Here is a 9,656-nt window from a genome sequence, read left to right on the forward strand (position 1 = left end):
GTGTTTTTGTTTCTGTTAATTAGCAAAACTTTTTTTGTGTTAACGATAGTTTTAGTAGTAGAAAATTATTTTATAGCTTGTTTCACTTGTAGTAAAAACCTTGCATTGATTTTTATGATTTCTTTGTTGGTTTTGGTTTTCATTGTGTGTTATAATGATTGTTATTTACTAAGTTTTATTTGTTGTTATGTTAATATATTGTATGATGGTATGCTTATTATGCCTTGTTTGTTTTGATAGAGTACCCGGAGTGCGAGGCTTGTTAGTACGAGTCATTAGCGTTCGAAGATTGTCAGCAAGGCAAGTCTTTGATCATTAATTTTATTAAGTATGTAGAATTTCTTCCCCACCATGCATGCAAGTAGGAGAAATTGAATCAAGTCTTGAGTAGTATCATTTGGTAGGTTGACCCAAATCCCTATGTACTATCACTACAAAAAAAATACACTTCCGTGATGATACGTGCTTGTCACAGTAGGTCGCGTTTTTGTCATGCATGTACATCCATGATGATTTTATGATAGAATCGAGATAGTCATACTTGTGCTGTCGTAGAAGTGTTCCATGACATTACCAAAATTATCATCACGGAAGTGTCCACTTCCATGACGATAAATCGTGCGTCACAGAAGTGCTTTCATCAAGGGTGACCGACACGTGGCATCCACCATAACGGAACACCGTTAAGCTATCGGGTCGGGTTTTGGATCCGATAACCCGTTAAAAACCCCGACCAATGGGGATTTTCCACGTGTAAAATCATCATTGGCTGGAGGAGACATGTGTCAGCTCCGCGTTGGCACAGGTGTCACTCATCCAATGGGCGAGACGCGCCTATGATATGTTGACACGTGGACCGACCCATCAAGTTTAAATGGGTCGGCCCAACTAATGGGCCGGCCTAGGTAAACGCCCATAATGGGCCGGCCCATCTAAAGGCCCATCTAAAGGCCCACAAGATTTTGCGGGCCATAATGGGTCGGCCTAGGTAAACGCCCATAAGATTTGTGTGTGCCATAATGGGTTGGCCCAGGTAAAGGCCCACAAGATTCTTGCGGATCTTAATGGGATGGCCCAGCTAAAGGCCCACGAGATTTCGCCGACATTAATGGGCCAGCCCAGCTGTAGGCCCACAAGATTTTGAGGACCCTAGTAGGCCGACCCATTAACTGGCTGCCATGTTTTGGGCCAAATGCCGGCCCATATTTGATCTGGTCCATTAATGACCTGCCATGTTCCGGGCCTAATAATGGTCCATATGAGATCCGGCCCGTTAAAAGCCTACCATGTTCTGGGCCAAATTACGGCCCAGATCAGGTCCGGTCCTTTAAGAGGCTTTGGGCTGAATTATGGCCCATATCAGATTCGGCCCGTCAACTGGACGCTATGCTTTTGGGCCCATTTGCTAAAATCCCATTTAGTAATTCAGCCTGACATTAGTTTCGGCCTTTTAAGGGCCCGTTTAAGATTTCATCCCTATATTAATTTCGGCATGTTAAAAGCTCGTCATATAGTTGGGCCTAACTACGGCCCGGTTTGCATCTGGCCTCCTCGCAGACAATTGGGCCAAACAAGGACCGAGACAATTTTTTCCTGTTAAAAGCTCGTGATTTGATTCGCACAATCATGGGTCGGGATCCATTTCGGGCTGCTGTCGGCCCATGAGTTGTTCGGCACATTTCATGCCCAACCTACTTCTCAGCCTCCTAAAAGCCCATTGAGTTTTCTTGCGAAAAGAGGTTCGGGGGTTACTCGGCCTATTAAAGGCCCGATTCTACTAGTGGGCCAGTTTACTTTTGGCCTTTTAACGAACCAAGATGACGGGGCCCATGATGCGGATCATACATCGTGATTGCATGACGGCCCGATTATGTACCGTGATTTTAGGGTTTGGCCTGTTTACTGCGAAGACAACATATATATATATATATACAGTAAAATAATTGCAGCATCATGAATAAGAAAAAACCTAGACTATACAATAAAGAAATAACGGCATATTACATCCACTAGGCATCAAAGTTTGCCACTATGATAATAAAGCACAAGCAGACAACAGATTACATACACTGGGCATCAAAGATCGCCACCAATGCAAATAAACACACCGACAAAATACTATACAAAACCGACAGCACTTCAATACAGTTCAAGAAAGGTTAGCCCTGCTAGGGAGCTGCAGCGCAAGTAGCTGACCAAGCTGATGAGACTGCGCTTGTTCAACACTTATATCTTCCTCACTCTGAAAGATAAACAAGCAGACAGATGACAGGTTTTGCACATAAAAGTATCAGTGCTGACAATTCATCACATTTCTTACTGACGAATAAAGTGACACAGTTTAAAATTGCATTAACACAATATGGTATTGTTCAGGTCAAGACATGGCAGGAAATGACATTGTGAAGGAGTTGGCAGCTTCACGACACCATTGGATTACAGATCAAGAACTCATAAGTATCAATGGTCAGTGTGCTGTCAATTTATCCCATTTCAGATTGGCAAATAAAGAGACGGTTTAAATAACAGTAGAATGATATGACATTGTTCATAGTTAAGACATTGCAGAATATGACATTGTGCTGTAGTGGGTAGGTTCACCACACCATTGGATTACGGATGAAGAACAGAAGCATACATGCAGTGCAAAAGAAGATCACTTGCTCTGTATAGTTTAATTTACATGGTATGAAGAAGGAACTTGGTTGTACAACTAATAACTTAAATTGAGAAGGACAAACTTTTGTTTATGAACTAAATAATAAACTTTAAACATGCAATTTGATGCAAACACCAAAAATAAACAGCTGTTGCAGTCATGCCTAACCAAATATACACAACAAAGTTTGAAGGCTTGAGAAGGACAAACTTACATTATTGGTGAAGACAGGCTCTATAAAGCCCTTGTCCATGCTGATGGGGGGGCAATTCAAGAAGTTTACCACAGAATCTTCTGCATAAGCATTTTCCTTTATTCTACATTTTGTTAAGAGTAAATATAGATGCGATAATATACGAAAAAATGGAGATTATTTAAGATAAGATGAAGAGTGATGCTACATAACCAAGTAGCTATAAATGTAAGTGCAGCGATACAGGCAAAAGGTACAGCCAAGAGCAATGAACAGCTAAACTTCTTCAGTACCAACCTTATGGTAAGAGTAAATATAGATCTGATGTGTAGATAATGGAGGGCAAAGCAAAATAAGCTGCAGAGTGATGGTACATGAACAACTACCTATCAATATAAGTAGACTGATAAAGGACAACACGTATTTACAAGAACAATGCAGAGCTAAAAAATTCATTGGCATTGGATATATTCTACACTAATGTAACCATTCATACAGATCAGATAATTTGGAGTGAACAATTGATAAGCAAGCTATCATGCATACTGTTGTCACATAATGAACCAGGTATGTATGCAAGTACAGTGATATAGGACAACAGGTACTAACAAGACCTAAGCAGCAGACAGCATATTTGTGATATCCTATCATTCTTTTCAAACCAGAATTCTTTTTCGAGCAGATTTCCTGCAAAAAAGATCCGTAAGGCACATGTGGAAAAGTAGAAGTTCAAATTGTCATGTGATATCATAGACAGTACCTCATCCTCAGAACGAGACCAGTGCATAATGAGGTTTTTTCATTCAATGTCTTCTAAATTTAGGACAGGAGACTTCACCGGAATTTTTTTTAAAGACTTGCCATCAAAGTGTGATTTCCTCAAGTAACACTGATACTGCTGCAATGCTTCCTTGAAAAGCGCAAGCAAGTTTTGCTCGTCATGACCATTCAGATTGACCGTCGCCTACTTACAACAATGCAATGTAAATCATTGATGTGTTCAATCAGTAGAAAACAGAAAAATAATCACCATGAATAATAGCACTTACATGTAAGTGGGACAGGAAGATGTGAAAATGATGTTTGTCTTCACTATAATCTTCCCATGATGGGAATATATGCACATAGTCCCTAACAACATTGAAAGCATTGTCTTTTAAATTGGGAATAACTGGAATGGTGTTCCAATCTGCAGGAATTGGCCGTCTCTGCAGTTGGGATAGGTCTTCAGCCGGTGGACTTGCTGTACTTTTTGCTGGAATGGGATTTTTCTGTGGTACGGCTGGTGCTGTGGCAACTGAAATCGGCATACCTTTTGCTGGAGTGCATGTCCTGTGTGGTGGGGCTAGTGGTGTGGCCAGTGAATTATGGGTACAGTCTGCTGGAGTTGGTCCTACATTTTGTGTCACTGGTTGTACAGCCAATATAAGTGGGGTGATGTATGATTTCTCCAGCACAACCATGTTTTTCAAGGACTTTGCTGGTGCTCCTTCAGGTTCGGCAATCACCCTCTTCCTTTTTGATGTCTGATGCACAAGAACAGCACTTGAGTGGAAAAACATGGTATGATGACACATGAAATATGTATTGATGGTGGATGGGCATGGCATCTCGACATATATGATGAGTAAACTAAGCAGATGGCGGTGCAACAAAGTAGAAGAAATGCAAGACAACATATGCAAGATATGCGCAATCAATAAAACCTTGCCAAATTATAACAGGCACCTTGATGGGTGAACATGACAAGCCATCTTCCTTTGACTCCTCGAGGTTAGAATAGTCATTAGGATCATATTCTGAACAAGAATCTACAGGTGGGGAGCGTATGAGTTTCATTGCATCCAGAATGGCACTCAATGCCTTGGTGCCAATTTTGTAAGTCATTGCAGTGTCCCACAATATTCTTCTGATGCGTGGATTCTGATATTCACTGTAATTGCGTATAATATATGAGAACCATGAAAACATAAATAGTTGTGAGATTATCTTTGTAAAGCAGGTGATATTCTAATATAGGGGCGCCCCTGTAAACACTTGTGTGCTATCACTGGATTCTGATGAGAGAGCTCATGTGTGTTGTAATATGGTGCGTGCATTTATATAATCTGGCACAAGTACACAAAAATATAGGCTCCAGAAGTAAGGATAGTTGGTAGATGATAGGTTAATAATATATTGTATAGAGAGTTTATTGCCAAACAATGATAACAAGAGCACACGGCAACTAGGCAGATCATAGTGTACATAACAGGGGTACACCATAACCATGATATATAAATCGGGAAAGTGGAACTGGCTTGAAAATACGGTGTTGTATTGCCGCTAGTAATTAAAAGCCTATCGATCACGTACAAGCCAGCTCTATCAGCTGTTGACTGCAGATGTCCCTACGCCTCTTCCTGACAAGGAACATACTGTACGTACTAAATACAGAATAAACAAAGAAGAACATGTTAAAGAACAGAAGAGGAAGCATATTCTTGAGGTTCCACTTCATTGCATACAATGTTGGTTGCCCACTCATGATGAATCACAGCGCCCAAAGAAATGCAATTCCATGCTATCTCTCTATATGTGGCAATTTGGAACAAGAGTCATTAGGATCATATTCTGAACAAGAGTCAACAGGTGGGGAGCGTATGAGTTTCATTGCATCTAGAATGGCACTCAATGCCTTGGTGCCAATTTTGTAAGGCATTGCAGTGTTTAGCTTCAAGAGTGGACTGCTGCTAGTGCGACACAAAGCAGCTACACAGATCATAGTGTAGATATAACGGGGAAATCCATAAGCATCAGAGTAAAATCAGCAAAGTGGAACTTGCTGGAATATATGTGCTAGTACTGCTGGTAAGGCTAGAAAGGCTTCGGATACCAGTTCTCTTCAACTGAAGGTGAAGTATTGTTAATATCAGTGTAACTCTCAAAGGCGACACAGCTCCCTGCATTTCCTTGCTATTCTTATAGGATTCAAGTGGGAAGGTCACTACAAATCCTATTCCTATGTTTACAAGATCCTACGAATCAAAGAGGCTCAAAGTGTCCATCACAACCGACTGTATAGACCTCTACACTGCAAATATCCCTGCTCATCTCCAGTACAAGGAACATATTGTGCTACTATCATACTCCCTCCGTTCCAAAATATAAGTCTTGGTAGAGATTTCCACTATGGATCACATATAGATGTATCCAGATACATTTTAGAGTGTAGATTCACTCATTTTGCTCCATATGTAGTCCATGGTGGAATCTATACAAAGACTTGTATTTAGGAACAGAGAGAGTACATATTAAAGAAGAACGGAAGAGGAACATGGTAAAGAAGAGCAAGCAGATTTTGGATAATAAAATGTTGGTTGCGCAGTGCCCACACATGATGAACCAGAGCGCATTAAGAATGCAACTCCCAGATGTCTCTCGACCATTTTAGGCGGTTGGATGAAGATCCTACGTCTCCTAACCCTTCTTCTTCCTTGTCTCTGATTCTTCCCATACAAAACACCGCACGGGCCGCCGGCCGGACCACCGGCCCCCATCGCCTGTGTTCCTCCGCCACCCCCAACCCCCACCCCTGTTGAGTTTTCTTCGTTCAGTTAGGCCCCACAACCACCCGAGCCCCTTCATTCGCAACAGCGAACTCCGGCGAGCTCTGAAAAATCGACTGACCCAATTTTGAAATTTAGTCTACTGTGATTTAACTAGTGTGGAATATAAAAGGGGAAAACCATAAGCATTGGGAGTATAGTGTTGAGCGTGCCATGGCGGATCTGAAGGTGCAAACCAGACAAAGGAACTTCACAACCAAGACAAGAAATCAGAGTAAAGCAGTGGCGATCTATTTTCTTGCTGCGATAAATAAGTTGAGCAGATACGAAAGAGTATCGCCTCTGGTGCGGCACCGTTTATGCATCTGCTGAGAATTTGATGGTGCTGCGGTAGCGATGGCTGTCGGCAGCGTGGAAGCAGATCTAGGAGGGTAGACGGTGGCAGCAGGGCACGGTGGACGAGACGGTCGTAGGAGCGGCGTCGGCAAGGTGAACGACAGCGGGGATTAAGCGAGAAGACGGGATGCAAAGATCTCGATCTGAAGCCGTGGATGAGAGAGGTCGATCTCTTGTAATGGACGGCGGCGTCGGGGTATCAGCTCCGGCATGGAGGAGGAGGCCGGCGGTGGATGGGGCGGCGGACGGCGGCGGGCGGAGGAGGGTGGGTGGAGAGGGTGTTTTGGCGCCCACGGAGTACGAATGGGGAAAAGGGAGGTAGAGAGGAAGGGGGAACCATGTATTCAGGGCGTGCTTGTCTCAAATGCGAGGAAATTTACAAACTTAGCCCCCGTTTCAAATTTCCTACATCACAACAATATTAGTCGGTTGGGGATAGGACGGTAATCTCGCATACACCGAATATTTGCCGATGAGAGTTTGTTTTTGGGGCCCACCGTGTATGAATATGAATCGGGGAGGGAGTCGATTTCGACCGAGGACACACTGTGTTTTGGTGCCCACCGTGTATGAATTCGGGTGAGAGGAGGTTACATCACGTTTGGGTGAAATTACAAACCTACCCCTATCAAAACCTATAGAAATCCCGCTTCGTTCAAATTTTGCAGAGTGCACGTTTATCGTGCCAACTCAATTCAAATCCCGTTTGTATTCTATTTTTTCGGGGGGGGGGGGTCCATTTTCAATTGGAATTACATTCTATATACATCATTTTTTTATATATACTTTCAAAAGCACGACACCATTTATACATAAATTTGGTTTACAAATGGCATGATCTCGGATTCATATGGTTGTATCCATCAATTTGGACTTTTAAATATTTGAAACCACTTTATGTTGAAATCCAATGTATACATTCCTCGCTAACTGTCTCCAATTAATGTGTGTTTCATGCGGGTTTTTTTACTTCTCAAACATGTATAATGTATTTCACACACGCAACATATAGTGTAATCCCGTTTAGACATTAATTGCATATAAACCATGCATTTTTTTAAATAAAGAATCTATGGATCACCAATATTGATAAACTATATAACATTACACATGTGCCCAAATTCAAATGAATATGCATGTTTGATACACCAATTTGCATTATGAGATTATCGATGTCGTGATCTCCAGTTTAAATATTTGAATCCCCTTTAATCCAGATATTCGTCTCATATACCTATCACTCATGCTTACATAGGACTATCTCTCTGGACCTATACACGTTCATCGTCTCTCAGGTATCTCTCGTGCTACCTGTATGTCGACAATGATCTTTTATCTTCGTAACACACTGACGATACTCTCTCCCTCGACCTTCATCACTCTATCTCTCTCTAAGTATATCTCGCTCCCTGCTATGTGTCTCTAACTATGATTCTCCATGTGGAATCTCTTTCTCTCACACAAACACAAAACTTTGTCTACCGGAGTCTCATTTCTCTCTACTATTCCCATGTGTGCCACTCGCACACCCCTCATACAGAGATGTCTTTTGCTCCTTAGATATGAGAACCAACGACTCTTCCTCTTAAATATCTCTTTCTCTCACACAAACACAAACTCTGTCTCCCAGGGTCTCATATTTCTCCATTGTTCTCTTGTATGTCGCTCACTCACACTCTCTCTCCCTAGAGATATCTTGCGTTCCCTCATATGTCTCTCTAGCTATCACTCTCGTTGTGAAATATCTTTCTCTCTCGTAGACACAAAACTCCGTCTCTCGGGATCTCATTTCTCTCTGATATCTGTTTGTATGTGACTCACATGCACCCTCTCTCTATCTCTCTCACACCCACACACATAACTCAGCCTTCTGATCCACTCGACTCCTATCTCTAACGCACACTAGCTAGCATCTTTATATTTCTATTTATCTGTTTCTCCATCAACCTTCTTTCTTGCCCTCACTCTTGATTCCTATCATGCACACTACATATGTTTCTCTCTACATGCAGTCAAGTGCCCTCTTTTTATTTTTCTCTCACACACACATATATAACTTCACCCTCTGAACCACCCGGCAGTCATCTCCAACACCCAAACTAGCGGATGTCCCTCTAGCTAGCATCTCCATCTCTGTATCTATCTGTAGTTTCTCCGTCAACATTTCTTTCTCGCACGGAGTCTTGCTTCCTATCACCCACACTATATATGTTTCTCCATACATATGCATTTATAGGTTGATCTCTTTTTCACAATCGTTGTGCCTCACTCCCTCTCCTCGCCATAGATGCATGCTCCAGCCCACACCACTATCTCTTAAAGACAAAAACACATGCTCAATTGTCGCGCCTTCTTCCCTGCATTCTCACATGCATGCATATTGTCATACTGATCCGTCTCTCCCATGTCGTTGATCTTATGACTTATGTCTTCTTTCTTTTATGTCGATCATGCGCGCACGCACACACACAAACCCCACATATACATGTATACCTATCACACATGCACGTTCAAGGTCTGTATGTCTCCATACGTAGTTAATTACCCTCAATCCTAATGCCACATCGAATCATTCTCCTCTTGTGTGCACATAACTTCGGCCTGGATGGGTAAAACACACACTCACACTTAACAATCTCCTTCTAGCTACCCCCCCCCCCCGCCTCTCACTCTTCCCCTATATCCCCAAACTAAGAAGACCATCCCTTTGTTTAATTCCCGCCTACATGCACCATCGATATATAGTAGTCTTCCTCAGTGTCTCTCGAACAAACACGTTCTCTCGATGTCGACTCCTCTCACGCGCACACACCTTCTCTTCCCTCTCTACGGGCATTTTCTCTCTCACACCCCATCGTTG

Source organism: Triticum dicoccoides, chromosome 5B (genome assembly GCF_002162155.2).
Source record: "Triticum dicoccoides isolate Atlit2015 ecotype Zavitan chromosome 5B, WEW_v2.0, whole genome shotgun sequence".
Classification (NCBI taxonomy): Eukaryota; Viridiplantae; Streptophyta; class Magnoliopsida; order Poales; family Poaceae; genus Triticum; species Triticum dicoccoides.